Source organism: Haemorhous mexicanus, chromosome 1 (genome assembly GCF_027477595.1).
Source record: "Haemorhous mexicanus isolate bHaeMex1 chromosome 1, bHaeMex1.pri, whole genome shotgun sequence".
Taxonomy (NCBI): domain Eukaryota; kingdom Metazoa; phylum Chordata; class Aves; order Passeriformes; family Fringillidae; genus Haemorhous; species Haemorhous mexicanus.
Genome location: NC_082341.1, coordinates 33,244,900 through 33,260,471, shown reverse-complemented (window position 1 = coordinate 33,260,471; position 15,572 = coordinate 33,244,900). Strand labels below are relative to the sequence as shown.

The 15,572-nt window shown below is 40.1% G+C and overlaps 1 long non-coding RNA gene across 5 annotated transcripts; it reads right to left on the bottom strand.

The window, feature by feature from the left end:
* Window positions 1-295: 295 nt before the first annotated feature.
* On the bottom strand, window positions 296-14,241 carry LOC132326671 (uncharacterized). Of its 5 annotated transcripts, none has more exons than XR_009486303.1 (5): window positions 14,152-14,241; window positions 13,649-13,815; window positions 11,528-11,621; window positions 1,201-1,284; window positions 296-688 (listed from the first exon to the last, which is right to left on the bottom strand). It is a non-coding gene; the product is annotated as an uncharacterized LOC132326671 (long non-coding RNA). The 5 variants fall into 5 exon arrangements; XR_009486305.1 differs by lacking the exon at window positions 14,152-14,241 and adding an exon at window positions 14,126-14,142; XR_009486302.1 differs by lacking the exon at window positions 14,152-14,241 and adding an exon at window positions 13,938-14,116.
* Window positions 14,242-15,572: the final 1,331 nt, after the last annotated feature.

The window sequence follows — 15,572 nt, the reverse complement described above, 5'->3', positions numbered from 1 at the left end:
TTCAGGGCAGCCTTATTCTTTGCCTGTATTTCTGCATGGAAGAAAAGGTCTTTTAGGTAGTGGGAGGTCTGACTGTCTGCTCACTGTCTGTGCTCCTCTCTGCTGCCCTCTGGCATCATTTTGGCCAGGTCTGTGCAGGAAGTATCTTCAACTCTGCAGTAGGTTTGCCTGCTGTCTTTGTTGTCTTCTGTCTTTGACAGAAAGGTTCTGTAGGTATGAATGTGTAGATGTACATATGTATAAAACTGCTTGTTCATCACTTGCTGAACCCATGTATTCATGAAGAAAAAAAATCTTTTTTCCATCACATGCTTTTTATTGATGTCAATTACACAAGCAAACCATTTTTAACAGGCATGAGGCACAGCCCTTACCTAATGCTTGCCTACTGCTCTCTCAGTCTTTCCTCCTCTCCTTGAGTCCTCCATGCTCACAAGCAACACTTTGCACTTGGATCACCCACTCCTTCATTAAGATAATTCCTTCTTTGCTTTCAAAACTCACTTCAGATGTCTTCCTTCCACTTAGACTCCACACAGTGTGCCCCCCAGCACTATCTGCCACCATCTCTTCACTTGATCTTTTTGTTCTTATCATCTGTATTTGTAATAAATTGCTTCTTCTTGGGGTAGAGACCTTGCTTTTCACGCTCTTATGAAGAAATATTTTCATGTCCAGGAATGCAGAACTAGGAGAATACAAGCCAAGAAGAAAATATTTTCAAATTCTATTCTGAAATTTCTACTGTAATTTTGCTATTGGTTAGGCAGATTGAAACCACCATTTAAAAATCTGCCAGTGTAATCTCCAGAATCAAAAAAAACCCTAGCCCCTGGAGCTCAGCAATTAGAAAATGAAAGAAGATTGCTTTCTATAGATATGTTATGATTTGCAAAGATCTAGATACTGGAATGAATAGCTAATTCACACATATTATCATTTAAGAGCCAAATCTACTAAACACACCCCTGACTTAAAGGAAATCTAAGAATAGGAGGCATGTCAATTACTGTAATCCTTAAATTATGCATATCTTTCAAAATCTTCTATCAATGTCTTCGGTTTTTCTTCTTTGGAGGTTTCTGTACTTCCTCCACAAGGCAAAATGAAACAATGGTTTATTTCAATAAATGTCGTACCTGAAGGACTGTTATTTGTTACTAGGGATTAAATAATTTAAGGGATCATGCCTTGTCATACCGTCCTAAAAGGAGTTTTGGTCCATCAGATCTTCCATCTTGCTTCAGAAGTGATCAGCAGGTAGAGGAGGAAAATGCTCTGCTTCTGTTACCCAGAAGGGAATAAATTATTCAAAAAATGTTAATGTAGAAGGCAAGCAAAGAATAACTTTCTCCATCAGTAACTTAAAAAAAAAAAAAAGACCTTTCACATCTGTCTGTATCAGAAAAACGCAGATACAAGATAATTTCGGGTTTCTGTTTAAGAACCCTAAAATAAGAGCATCTGTTAGCTGCAAAGGTAATCACTGTACAAACATATGGGTATGCAATGAAAGGAAAAATGTATATATCTTCATCTTTTTGTGGCTTATACAGTAAAAGGCGAGGGTAGCTCACTTGCATAACAAAGGCGGCAGAGCCTTAGGCTACAGATTTTGAGGATCATTCTCATTCTCAAGGAAAAGCAAGTATATAGATTATTATTAATGCAAGGTCTCAATGCACACAATTGGATCTGAGGGAAAATGGAACTGTGGAGCTGCTCTCCCCTGCTTACATGGAGAATTTCTATTTCTTTAACCCTCCTCATACCATGGCACAACTCTGGAGGTGCAAAGATTCTCATGCCTGAAATCTTTGTCCTTGGTAATCTTTGGTAAAACCATACTTTAATTTTATTTTAAAATTATCTAAGTCCTGAAAGCACAAGTCACAGACTCAAAGTCCCTTTCCAAAGCTTGTCAGAATGTCATGTCCATCCTGCAGGAGGCTTTTCATTGATATTTCCTTTCCTAATGCCATAAATCCTTTCTTTTCACCTGCAGCCTTATGGCTTGAACTGAATATGAAACTGGTCAAGCTCAAATGGTCTTTTGAGCTTACTAAGACAGTTAAAGCACAAGAAGAACATTGCCACAAGCAGGCCCAGCCACCTTTGGCTGTGTGCTCCACCACCAAAAACCTCCTTGGGAATGGGTGAGGTTGAAGCCTGTGTCTTGAGCAAGCACTTCTCTGTCCTGCTCCACCCTGGGTCGGAGCCACTGCACCTCCCACCTGACAGGAATCAGGCTGTGACACACACTCTGATTTGGTTAAACCATGATTATTCATGACTATCCACCATATCCATACTCCTGAACATCACATGAGCATAACAGATGTTTAAGTCTCATAATCCCATTTTTTTGTCTAGAACCAATTCTTTGTTGGTGTTCTTTCCTACAAGAATTTCAGCCATGTTTTTGAGAACAAATAAGAATCTGATTGCAACTTGTCACTGTCATGTTTTCTGAAAAATCCCTTCGCCAGGATTAATTTCCTGGAAATCTGAGAAGCCGCAGAGAAAAAGGAAAACAATATTATCTCATTTGCTTCTCCTGTGTTTTGCTGCTTTGGAATGTGGCTGGAGATTGTTTATCCAACATTTGAATTGTTTTGCCTTAATGACCAATCCTTGTCCAGCTGTGTCAGGACTCTGGAAGGAGTCACGAGTTTTTTATTGTTATATTTTAGCCTTCTGTAAGTACTGTAAGTATCCTTTCTCTATTCTTTAGTATGGTTCTAGAATAGTATTCTTTAATATAATATCATAAAATAATAAATTAGCCTTCTATGCAACTACTCAACTTCCCTATACTAATCAAGTAAATGCAACTGCTTAATATGTCTTTTTGGAATATTTGTGCATGTGGTTGTCCATATGGAGGTATAATACTGAGAAATATCAGATTCCTGGCCTCAAAGATGTCCTCATTCTGAAAAAAAACCCAAAAAACAAATAAACAAAAACAAAAAACCCAACCAAACAAAGCAAACAAACAAACAAACAAAAAAACAAAACCAAAACAAAAAAACCCCAAAAACCAAAAAAGAAACCAAAAAAAACCAGGCATCAACACAATAGAGGACCAAATGTCATGGTAATTTTTTTACTCAATGTCTGTTTTAACTCTGTTATAACTCTGCTGCCAGATAGGACTATCAATTAATCTAGCAGTGGTTTTTTTGAATATGATCTTCAAATTGCTGGACTTGAATGATAAACCTGTCTTACAGAGTCTATGGACAGGTGAATTTTATGCACTGATACTGAATCAGTGCTATCTGAATGCATCCCAAAGATCCATTTCTTCTGTCAGGCTCTGAAGAACTGCAGTCTTCAAGTGTGATTCTAAATTATTTTTCTTTTTTTAAGGTGGGCATCTAGAAAATTATTTTGATGTCATAATCAATCATCAAGAAATACACAGCTGCAATTAGCAATGCAATCTATGGGATGCCATATTTCTTTGTTAGGGAAACACTTCTCATTTGCACATTTTTTGACACATGGGGATACCCTCAAACTGTTTGTTGAGAGAAACATCCTAAGAAAGCTCCAGTTCAAGACAAGTCTTGAGGCAATCCACTACAGGATTTTAGGATGCAGATCAAAACTGCTTATATTAGCTAAAAAAGCTTCTTTCAACCCTTGCACACATATGTGGGTGTGTTCTAATTAAAGCTTGGTGGATAATGAATAATTTATTTAAGGTCTTTCACCTCCTTTGTTTGTAAATTGTCAACAACAAGATCACAGTTTTCTTGAATTTTTTACTGGAAATTACTCCTTGGGCCTCATTTATTTCCCCTTTTTACCAGTTTCTACCTTTTTTGTATCCTATTTTTCTTTTGTCTTTTTCTCTCTGCACTCTTACCACACATGATCTCTATGTGTCACTAACTACCTTTATACATCCTGCCTATCACTGCATTGCATTCAGACTCTGCTCTAGCTAATTTTTGCTCCTAAAACTGTGGAGTCATCCAGACCCGGGTAAAATGGACATAAAATGGTGCCAGCTCAGAAGGGGAAATTTTCTGTTTCTTTTGTACTCAGATTGTACACTCATAAATACATATGTAGGTGTAAGGAAATAAAAAACACTCTCTCATTGTGGTTCATCTTACTCTCCCATGCTTAGCTGCTAAGGTACTGTAATGATTTTGCTACAGTTGCTACATTTTGCTTAATATTTTTTTTTGTCTTGTCATATCATATCAGTCTTTTTCCCCAGTTCCCTAATTTTTCCTTTGTTTTTAGTAAAACTACCATTTCTCTACAGCCTGAGAAGGAAGAGCAATGTCAGCTCAGCAACAGTAGTAACTCATTTGTATTTCTTTCAGATGCAGAAATGGTAGTCTGTATGTTACTGAGCTCTGACATTCTGATAGTCAAACATTTTATAGTTTCCCACTCTGTTCCACCTCTCTGAGACACATTCAGATGGTGTTATCTCTGTGCATGGGGGATCTTTCACCTGTTCACAGAAATTCCAAGTCCAATGGCAATGCTGGATATTGAATTTGGATATTATGATTCTTATCACTCAGCACCAACAGACTCAGAAGGTCCTCAGGTAGGCTGTATCCTTGGAAGCTTTGTTGTTCTCTGCCAGGCTGGAATAAATCCCTAAACTGCAGGTTCAGACTCTGCAGAATGCTGGATACGCCATCACAATCTTGTGTACATGGAGGGGACACGGGTGTGGATATCCCTAGCAGGAAATCACTGTGTCCAAAAAGTACTTTTTAGGCTTTAGACACATCACATCTTAGTCTATCAAAGAGATCGTGTCAGAAATCTGTCTTGTGACCTTACATTTTCTTAACATCAGTGTGGCTTTGTGGAAAAAATTATCCCTTGGGTTTTATGGCTGCTATGGATCCTTCTAGGATCCTGCAATCTTTTACTTTTGCAGGAAATACATGGAAAACACTACTGAACAGGAGAGACTGGGTAGTAAAACATGGTTACATTCAGGAGTTGTTTCTTCAAATAAAAGGTGACGAAAATAAAGAAACAAAGCTGGAAGGAAACAGCATGGCTAAACCAGTCTATAAAAAGAGGAAAGAGACAGATTTTAGGTTAATTTCAAAGTGTTGTTTATGGTTCAGAACAGAAAAGAGTAGTAGTGTTCAAGCAGTGTCATTCCAGGGAGGCTTAGAGAGCCATCAAGAGGTGTGCACAAAACAAGGGAAGCAGTCCAGTGCTGCTGCAAGCTCCTCACTGGACCCACCACTCTTGTTTCTAATGCACTAGAAAACAAAAAACAAACGTCAGGCAAAATTTAAAGTATTGATAAACTCTAGGAAGGCAAGAGCAAAACAGAACCGGCAAAACTCTGACTCTCTAAACCATAGTAATGAAACTAATGCAATGCTGAAGCCTCCTATATCCAGTACTGGAAGGTTTTGTTCTTCCAGCTGGTGAATTTCTTTAGATTGTTTTGTAAGCAAAACTAAAACATATAAAGCAATACCCTGAAAAGTCTGTCTTCTCTAAAAAGAAGTATGTTAAATTCTGACAGCTTTATTGCTGTATACCAGGTGGGGAAACCCTAGGACAAATCACTTGCAAAAAATATGTATTTGTTCCATTTTATGTTCCTTAATTGCAATCCTCCTCAAAAAACTAGATAATTCTTTAAAATAAGCTTCTCTGCTTTCTATATTAGCAGCCACCTAATTTGTGACTTCTGCTACCTCACTTCCAGGTATTTGTCTTGAACACATTAAAAGCTGAGTGTACTCTTTCCCACTCCCCTGCTCCCTGACTATCAGGGCCATTTTAATGTTTTGTGAATTGTTGCATTATTTAGTAGCTGGTGTCACTAGAATGCTGGTAGGTTTTAATCAACCATTAAAATATGCTCACATGCTTCAGAGCACGTTGGCTTCTTATCTCAGGGGCTGACTCTGGAAACAAAAATAAACCTGAAACACTTGGGTTAAGTATATTATGCAAAGCTTTGCTTCCTGCATGGCAGAGGCACCAGAAACATTGAAACCTCTTCTAGCTTCAGTGGCTGTGGGCTATGCTGCATACCTAGCTTCACTCAAAGCTGGTTTGTCTGCTTTTCTGAGGGAGGTTAAAACTGCCTAAAGGGCACTTTGTTTTTTGGCAGAGCCACAAGCTATTTTTTCCTGATAAGAAATGAGAGGTACAAGTTAATACCCAGTACCAAGGTACTATTTTTTGGCATCTATTTTTGTGGTTCTGACTTAACCTACCTTACAGTGACCAAAGTTGCACCAGGTAAAATAGCCAAACAGTGGTTGTGTTGTATTTTTTACCCTCTTGTATCATGCGGTAATTCTCCTGGCTTTCCTGGAGTTTGCCCTCACAAAACCAGGTGTTTGCCTGGCAGCAGAAGAGAAGGTAAGCCAGCTGCCTGAGTAAAAAAACTGCACTGTAAAAGGCTGCCAGTGGGAAAACCCTGCCTAGAGCTGCTACAACACCTCCTATATGGGGCAGAAGGACACCAAACAAAGTGTTCTGCATCTCCATTCTTTCCCTGCAGCCCAGAGTCACCTCTGAGATTTGCCTGCTGCTGTGCAAATGTGTGTCACCTCACTCAGCCACTGTCCTCTAGGCCAGCACCTTGATGAGCAGAGCAGACTTGCTTAAAAATGATGGGACTTCCAAAGGAGACTGGAGGATTTTGGCCACAGGTTTTCATTAGGAATGTGTTTTCTTCCTCTTCAGCTGGGGCACAGGAGAAGGAAATGAGGTGGTTGTGGGATCTCTAGTGGGGACACACCTGCAGATGGCTTGCCTGTCTTTGAAACAATGAAAGTGTGACATCCACGTGGAGGTGACATCCATGTCCCATTTTCAGTCAGTGACACTTCCCTTCTCACCATGCTGTTCCCTCTGGCTCGTTCAGGGGAGCCCTGTAACACCATGAGGCAAGAGGCACAACCCAAAACTCCAGGAAAACACTCCCCCTCAGCATGGCCATCACTGGCAGAGAGTTGCTAAGGCTAAGAGGGTCCCTTGGAAGAAGGGGGTGTGAGAGCTGGGTGAGGGAAGCAGCTGGCACAGCCCTGAGTCCGGGCAGCAGGCAGCTTGCTCGCTGCTGCTGTTCTATTACAGTGAGGTTTCCTGCTGCCTTTCAGGCATGATTTCTATGCTTGGCAGAGCTGGGTACTGCAGGTACCTGGTCAGCTTTAGTAGTGCCTGGCGTTCATGGAGATTCTGGCTTGCTTTTCTTCTTGGTGTATGAGTGATCAGACCAGGGCATCAGCTTTGTAATGCTAATTACCGTACCGGTGGAGAGGAGCATCATTAAGGCCGTGTCTAGATCACTCTTAAATCCAAAATCCACCTTGGCAGAAGCCAGCTCCCACTTTGATGTTCAACTCTATCCACACCCACTCTTGGTTTTTTGGACAGAGATGTTTAGGATGTGTGTATGAGGGACTGTCCTCACTCAGAGTGGGCACTGATGTAAAAAGGCTAGTCACTGTTTAATTGGTGGATTTAATTGTCCATCAAAGATGAGCAAGGGCAGGACCCTAGCTTAAATGTGTCATTTCACCTCCTGTCTCCACTGAACATCTCAGAAACCTTCACACTTGGTGCTTATTTTAGGCACTTGAGGGAGGCAGCTCCATAGATTTTCCTTGCTGTTCTGCCTCAGAGACACTCACAGCGCTGTAACCTAGTGACAATAATCTAATGCTAGTAAGTGAACAATAATCTGGGATTGCTTTAAAATGTGTATCATTGATAAACATCTGTTTTGTTACAGACAGCATTTGTGACTGCAGCTCTGTTTGTGTCAGAGTAGAGTGGTCTGTAAAGATGCAGTCACAGTCCAGGATGACTCCCATATTGCTTTAGACTGGCAGGTTTTTAAAAGTCTCTTGGGCCAAATTCTTTGCTTCTCTGCATCTCGTATCATTAATTCCACCAGAAGGAAAAAATCAATCTGATGAGAGCAGTCACTGTGCAATGTACCTGACTTAGCATGGTGAGAAGTGATCAGGAGTCTGAATTGCACTGCCTTTAGTCCTCCCTCAACTCAATTCTTCACCAGCTTACACCTTTCTTCACTGTCTGTTCAAGAATTACTGGTAAATAATATTATTAACAACTGACACACACACTGTCTTAATTATAAGTGATAATTGTGGCAGACTGGCAAAAAGGAAAGGTCTTAGGCACCCCTGAAAGTAACATTATGCTTTTGAGTTTGATCACTACTCTTATTATGAGTTTATTCTGCTTTCTGCAGTTTATTCCGCATTCTTCCATCACTTTCCCAATTCAGATGAGGACAGATATTTGAAAAGTTATACAGACCACTATTGAAAATAATGGTTTGAAACATTGCAATAAATGAATGAGTAACAAATTGCACACCCTTTCATCTGTGTATTATTTGTTTAAAGCCAACAGGAAGGTGAACTTGCTTAAAATAAGCATTTTTCAGGGATTCTAAGGTTTTTGCACCAGTGAGTTGGCAGTGTCAATCCAAATGTCACTGTTGTTGGTTGGACTCAGCAGGCTACACCATAAAAATAAAGATGGACCCTTGTCACTGGGATTTTACCACCTACCATAGCTACTACCATAGCTCTTCAAGAAGTTATGTGCTTATTGTGACACAGCAAAGTACTTTAGTGCAAGCTTGTGAGTACTCCCAACGAACTGAACAGGTCTATAGTATGTAATGGAGCACCTACTTGGTGTGGAAAACATTGCTCCTAAAACTGAGCATTTTCATCACAGAATTTAAGCTTTAATCAATGTTTAATTATAAAGGCTTCTATTTCAGGCAGTTTATAGATAAAATGCCAGTATCTGTGTGACTGTTTCACAACAGACTTTTAAGTGAATGTGCAGCGGGAACACATCATACCGCATAAGGCAACCCACGTCGGTAATTAATCTTGTGTTTGGTGGAGCCTGTACTTAACTGAAACATAAGAGAAAATTGCTTCAGGAAACTAAAACACACAAAGATGCAGAGCAAGCACTTACGGTGGTCTCAGCCCTATGAAAAATAATAAGAATATGAAATGCATCCATATGGTTCAAATAAAGGGAAGTGTGTGTTCCCAGTTAATGGCACGCCTAGCGGAGAGCCATTCCTCCTCCTGCAGGGGAGCTGGGAGGCGGCGTCACCTGGAGCTCCAGACAAGCCAGGAAGGCCCCTCCTCTGAGATCACATACCAGGGTCTCCAGATGTGGAGCTGTGTAGTCAAGGCTACTGTGTTTGATTTTTAACTCCAGCCCGTGGACACTGGGGAGGATTCCCTTGGCCTGGAGTGTCATTCCCCATAGGATTCTCATGCCTTAGCGAGGCGAGGTCAAGAAAAGGGGAGAAGGAGGAACTGGACATGATGAATTACAATTGTTATTGCTACGGTCACAGAGTGCAAGGTTACTATGGCAATAATTATTTGTAAAAAGATCCCCAAATCTGTAGGTCCAGCTAATCCTGAGAGCAGGCCATAAGCTCTGCACGGCTGTGCAGCTGAGGGATGGAGCCAGGCAGACTGCTGGGCTTTTACACTCCTCAGTGCTGCCCTGCCGGGCTGCTGCCACAGCCACAGCTGGAGACACTTTGGTAGGCTCTGCACTACCCTTGCCTTTCAAAGAACAAAAGCAGCCAAATGCAAAGCAGCAGTTCTTTACATTCTGCTTTCTACTAAACATATGGTAGAGTCTCCCGTATGCCCCGTGATAACGCAGCTGATAAAAAACCTTAATATTTGCAAATGCATGTTAAAAATCCGCATGTTATTGACCTCAGCTCTTCCAGATCTTTTAAAGGTGCCCAAAGTATCACGCTATGTGTTCCATGAACAATCTTAGCTCTGCCTCTCTGTCAGTCCTTCGTCTGAGTGGAAAACTGCTTGGTGTGAGGTAGCAAAGAGGCTTTTGAAATTCGTTGCCAATTCACCATCAAGGAGACCTTTAGGTGAATCAGATAAAGGCCTGACTGGATCCCTTAAAACCAGACGCTGCATGTGCATTCAATTATTTTGTGTGAATGCAATGAGTAAGAATTGAATTAAACTCCCCTCCTAGCCAATATATCTTACCATTTTCTGGTCTAAGAGGAATGGTTTGCGAAAGTCTTTGGGGTGCAGAGAAAGAGGAAAACAATATAGTATTTTATGAAACCTCTGATCATGTATTATTTGTTCCTACTTCACAAACTACTGGATTGATAGTATCTTCAGGCTATTCTCCTGATGGATGAGGTAGGATCAGCCAAACAGGGAGGAGAGCCAGTGTTACAAGACCCTTGTAATCATGGGCAAAATCAATTTTGAATGAATTGTGTGTGTGACACACACATGCACAACCGAAAACTGAGCATTCTAATTGATTAAGAAACAAAGACTCAAGTTGCTATCCTCATGAACAAAAAATGTTAACTATGTTTGAGTAATTAATATATCTGGAGAAATTTCAAACTATGTGCAGCTGTTACACAACCACGAAAAGCAGAAGATTTGTGTGTAATTGCTCACTCAGCTTTATTAATTGGCATTGTAAACCAAATACTGTTCACTGTGTCATGGAAAATGGAAATTTCTACAATTAATTCAATTCCATCGACAAGATTTTTCTGATGAAACTTTACTTATCAAACTTCAGCTTGGCATTTTTTTGCCCATCTTTTTATTTGAAGAAAATGGGGAGTTTGATTACATAGCATAAAACAGGATCAGATTTAGGACATTACAGTAGATTCTGATATACATTTGGTCACCTTAAGGGAAGTCAGAATTATTTAAAATATGAACTCCTGCATCGAATGGAATTCTTAGTAGTCACAGCCAGAGGAATGCATTTTATTAACACCAAGTGGTATTTATTTCTGAAACAGTTTGTGCTTCAAAGGGCTATTTTTGATAGTCATTGTTCCTGGTACATGAAAACTAGAGAAAACGTGCTTTTTATTTTTTAATTTTTTTTTTTTTCCCATAGCAGTGCAATATATGATCAAGTAAACAAAGATGTTTCTATAGGGATAGAAAATGTATCTCAGCTCAGAACCACACAAAATCTTGTAAAAAAATTTTTGGCCTAATAAAAACTACATGGTGAATGTATGGAATTCAGAGAATGTGTTTATCTTGGGGGCTCTTGAGATCTTGTTCTTGTATTTCTCTGGAAAGTACATAGCATACTTTTTTTTTTTCTTTTTTTCTTTTTTTTTTTTTTTTTTTTTTTTTATTGTTACAGGATAGAACAGGTACTGAGAAGCATTTATGAAAACAGAGGTGAGAGAGGACCTTGAGACACTGAGGATTGCAGCTCATTATCAGGACTACAGAAATAAAAAAAAGGCATGGTACATTTGAACCTCAATAACTACTTCAGTAGTTATTGAGGTTCAAATGTACCATGCCAATTTTTTGGCAAGCAACTCAGAGTGCACTATGTATCACACTATGTATATTTTGTTGTAAGTTGTGATGTTTCCCTTAAGGATTCGAGGGAAAGAAGCAAGAGCAGGGATAGCCACAATCACCATGCTCTGCATCAAGTGCTGTCTCACCTTAATGATTTTTCAAAGCTTCACAAAGATGTTCCACATCCATCCATCAGGCCTGAGGAGTCCCATGGAGATAAAGCAGCAAGCAGGTCCTCCTCTACAGCTCGACATGAAAAAAAAATCCAAACACAACACAAACAGTTAATGGCAGCAATTTCAAGGGGGCAAATTTCATATCCCATCACACTTCAGGGTTGAAGAAAAAAGCGAAAAAGTGACATTCAGTCCATGCAATTTTATTGCTAGAGGTTTTATTGGCTGCCCTCTAGTGAGACCTCTCAGTGGCACAGTCCCTAACCTTGGCTGGGCAGAAGTCAAGATGCTGTGTTTAACCTCCTTGTCTTGGTCTGTAGTGTTTAGATCTGCAGCACTTCCTCTCTGAGCAGTAGTGATTAGGCACTGAACACATGTGGGGGCAGGAAAGAGAGAGGTTCCATCCTGGGAATTTCTTGGCATTGTCAGGACGACAATTAAAGTGTGACTTTCTCATTAAAAAGATGGGCAACAGCGTATTGCAGGTTTCCACAGTTATTTTACATTCTAAGACTTGAGCAAGGATGATTTTCAGTTGTTAGCTGTGGAAGATCATCTTATCCAAGTGTTTTAAAATCTGGTTTAGCTAGCTAAGTGTGATACTCATTATAGGCCACCATTTCTTACAAAATCTGTCTTGAGCATAAATCTGTCCCTTCTTCATTTCAGGTACCTCAAAACCCCAATGAAACTGTGATATTCTCTTTGCAGTCGCCCCTTGCAGCATGCTCTGAATTTCTAGGAAATCCTTATGCAGCAAAACTTGTGTTCAGCAGGAACTTTGGGGGTCCTCTTGCTCAAACCTGGAGCTGGTCAGACTTAGGCAAGCAGAACAGCAGATCTGTGAACTCAAGAGGGGCCAGCCTTACTGCTTCCACGCCTGGACATGCTGCTGGCATGTTTGGTTAACTCACGTTTGACTTTGGAAATAAAGAGGAAAGGTTGGGCCACATGAAAGAGCCTCGGTAACTCTGGGAAATGAGACAAAGGCTCTTTCTTCTGAGCTGCTTTCAGTTCCTATGACCCACATTTTCATCAAAGAGCGTAATTTCCCAACACACACCCGATGTGCAGAGGCTTTTCTTGAACCCACACCTGTAAGGGTTGCATGCCCTTTTGTTTTGTTTCTCTCCTGTACTACATTTTCCCCCTTCCTGACTCCTGGCTCAAGCCGCGCTTGCACGGAATGATCTGAGCATCCACAGGAGCTGTGTGTGAAGTGCTCATGCTTTAAGAAGGGTCTGCATCAGCACTGGCACGTGTTCTGTATTGGTCAGTGCTGGAAAGGAGGGGTGAAAACGGTATGATCAGGAAGCTGGACAAAGACATTTGCTCACCACCTTTGGCAATGGATGCAAAATTGAAAAAAATTATTTTATAGCATTTCCAATTCTGTTTGCAGTAATCATAGTTTGGCACGGACCCTCTACCACAGCAGGCAAAATGCTCTTAAATTGTGTCAGATTTAAGGGAAAAATAATGGAATTTTTCTTCCATAAATCATAAAACCCCCAGTCTTTGCAATCTTATAAAGGTCTTGTAATCCAAGCCCCTGCTTACATTACTTTATCTTTATGAAGGTGATAAAGGAAACATAACATAGTGTACTTGATTATAAATTATAATTTTATAAGCATCAAAAAATGCAAACTTGCAAAGCTTTTGTTCATGCTTAGGTTTTCACATACTTAAGTGCCAGCAGATGTTCAATGATCAATAAAACTCAATTTATATACATTATTCTGAAACATCCTTGATCATAAATACAGGCTGGGAATGTCTAACTTCACCCTGAGTAAGAAAGATGATAATAGACTACAAAGTTGCAGTATGGAATTCTATTGTGGTAAATTTTACTTCAGCTGTAGAAATAAAACACTTGATTTTCATTGAGACTGCTGAGACAGAGCCCATGATTTAGAACCTAAACTGTAGCTTTATGGAAACAGCAAGTGGCTAAAATTAACTTCAGCATTGTCAGGCAAAAATCTTACTTATTATGGTAAACTAAACATCCCCAGAGGCTATAGGCTTTCTGACAAGGAGTCCCTGAATTGTGGTGCTTACATTTGCAACGACAGACAAACATACCTTTACTGAGGAGTGACCACTGATTCACACAGAGATCAGGAAAGCAGCTCCAAAGACGTTCTTCATTTCAGGACTGACTCTCCAAAGCAAACACTAATACTATGCATGCAAGCTCATACCCATCTCAAGATAGGACTGGAAGAACTAACTCTTCTGAAACCAGGTGCCTGTCAGATGAAATAGAAGATGGTTCAAACTGGAGCAAGCAGGACCAGTTTTATGCACTTCGTGCTTTAAATAAGAAAAGATTAAACAAACAACAGAAGAAAAAAAAGTTAAAGTGATATACTGCCTTCCTCTTTCCTGTCCTTTCACTGTTCTTTATCCACAGGAGTAGCAAACCCAGCAGAATCAGACAAGAGTGACAAGAGACCAGCCCATTTCCCCAGATGTAGAGTTACTTCAGTGCTGAAACTACAATTTCTGGTTTTCCTGATCTCTGCACTCCCTGCCTTGGATATGAAAGGGGCACTTGACCAGTCAGAGGTTTTATCTTTGCTGACACAATTGCCATTCTCCTGTTCCTTCAGCATGCAAAGACAGCTCTGAGGTTGCTGCTGCCCTTCCCCTTCCAGCACGGATATGATACATTGCCCTTCCACTGTGTCAGTGAAGAATTTGCATTCAGGAGAAACAGGTTAGGCCAGACACTTCCCAACTGTAAGCTCCTATAAGAACAATCGTGTACAGTTACAACCCCCAGGTCATTTTTCAAAGTTACTTCTTTCTGTAAACTTCAAATTGTTTTTTTTTTTCCAAATATAATCTCAAATTACTTTCTCTTTTGTTGAAACACTTCCCCTTCATTGGTAGCTGTAGTTTAAATTAAAAAGAAACCAGCCTGCAGGATTGGTCTATAAATCTTTGCAACTGCCTTACATGGTGGAGAAACTAGCCTGATAATTATTTTACTTTGCTACTTAAAGCTGTTTTTTCAGATATAACACAGCTTCTGTTACTCTTGGTTAAGACTAAACCTATGAGAGCACAACCATGAAATTTTCAGCTGTAAATTTTCTTAGTTTAAGATTCCTTTGAAACATGATAAATTGTGGAGCTCAGAGACATTCTTACTGATATGTTTATTTCTGTCGTATAATCTTCTGAAAGGGCGTATGTTGCAATTTTTGATTGAATTGTTCATGTACAGGCAGTGTCTGTATCTGGTTCTACATAATATCTGTCAACAAATTCATTACTGATGCTGAAAAGAATTTTCTGAGAACACTTTTTTTTTTCTGGCTTGTCCAGCTACAGCCAAAAGTCTGAATCAGGACCACTTTTCATTCCAAAAGTGGTCCTGATTCAGAATTAACAAACCCAGTTGGCACTTTACTGCCAACAATAGTGGGCTTTTAATTGTGTCCCTACTAATTCCATGCACTGAGACAGCACTGCTAGGGTTTTCTTAATCATTTTGTGATGTACTGTTCAGATATTTGTACCTAACCCACCTGTCATAGATTTCCCTTCTTGAGAGGCTCTGGTGTAAGTTTTTCTATATAATTCTCCTGCCAAACAGTCTCCTGAACCTCCCCACATGCTAGCACATTGATAAGGGCTTTCACACTGAAATGAAAAACACATCCTTTCCCAAAAGCACCAGCATATGTTCTTGCTGGAGCATACACACAAATGTCATGATGCCCTTGAGACTGTGACCTTGTTTCTGAGAAATGCACTGCAGAAAGTTACACAAAGAGGGAAGTTCCCCAGTGAAACCCCAAATTTCTATGCAGAGAAGGTCTTGCTGCTGGTTCAGCAGGCACCCCACCTCCTGTTGCATTAGTACTGAACCAGCATCCCAAAATGTGAAGAGGCACTTTTTAAGATATGCCATCTTCAACTTGCTGCTGTTAAATGTCTCCTTATGTCACAGTCATTTACAGAACTCCTCCAAGCACTGCATGTGTGTATGTGTCTG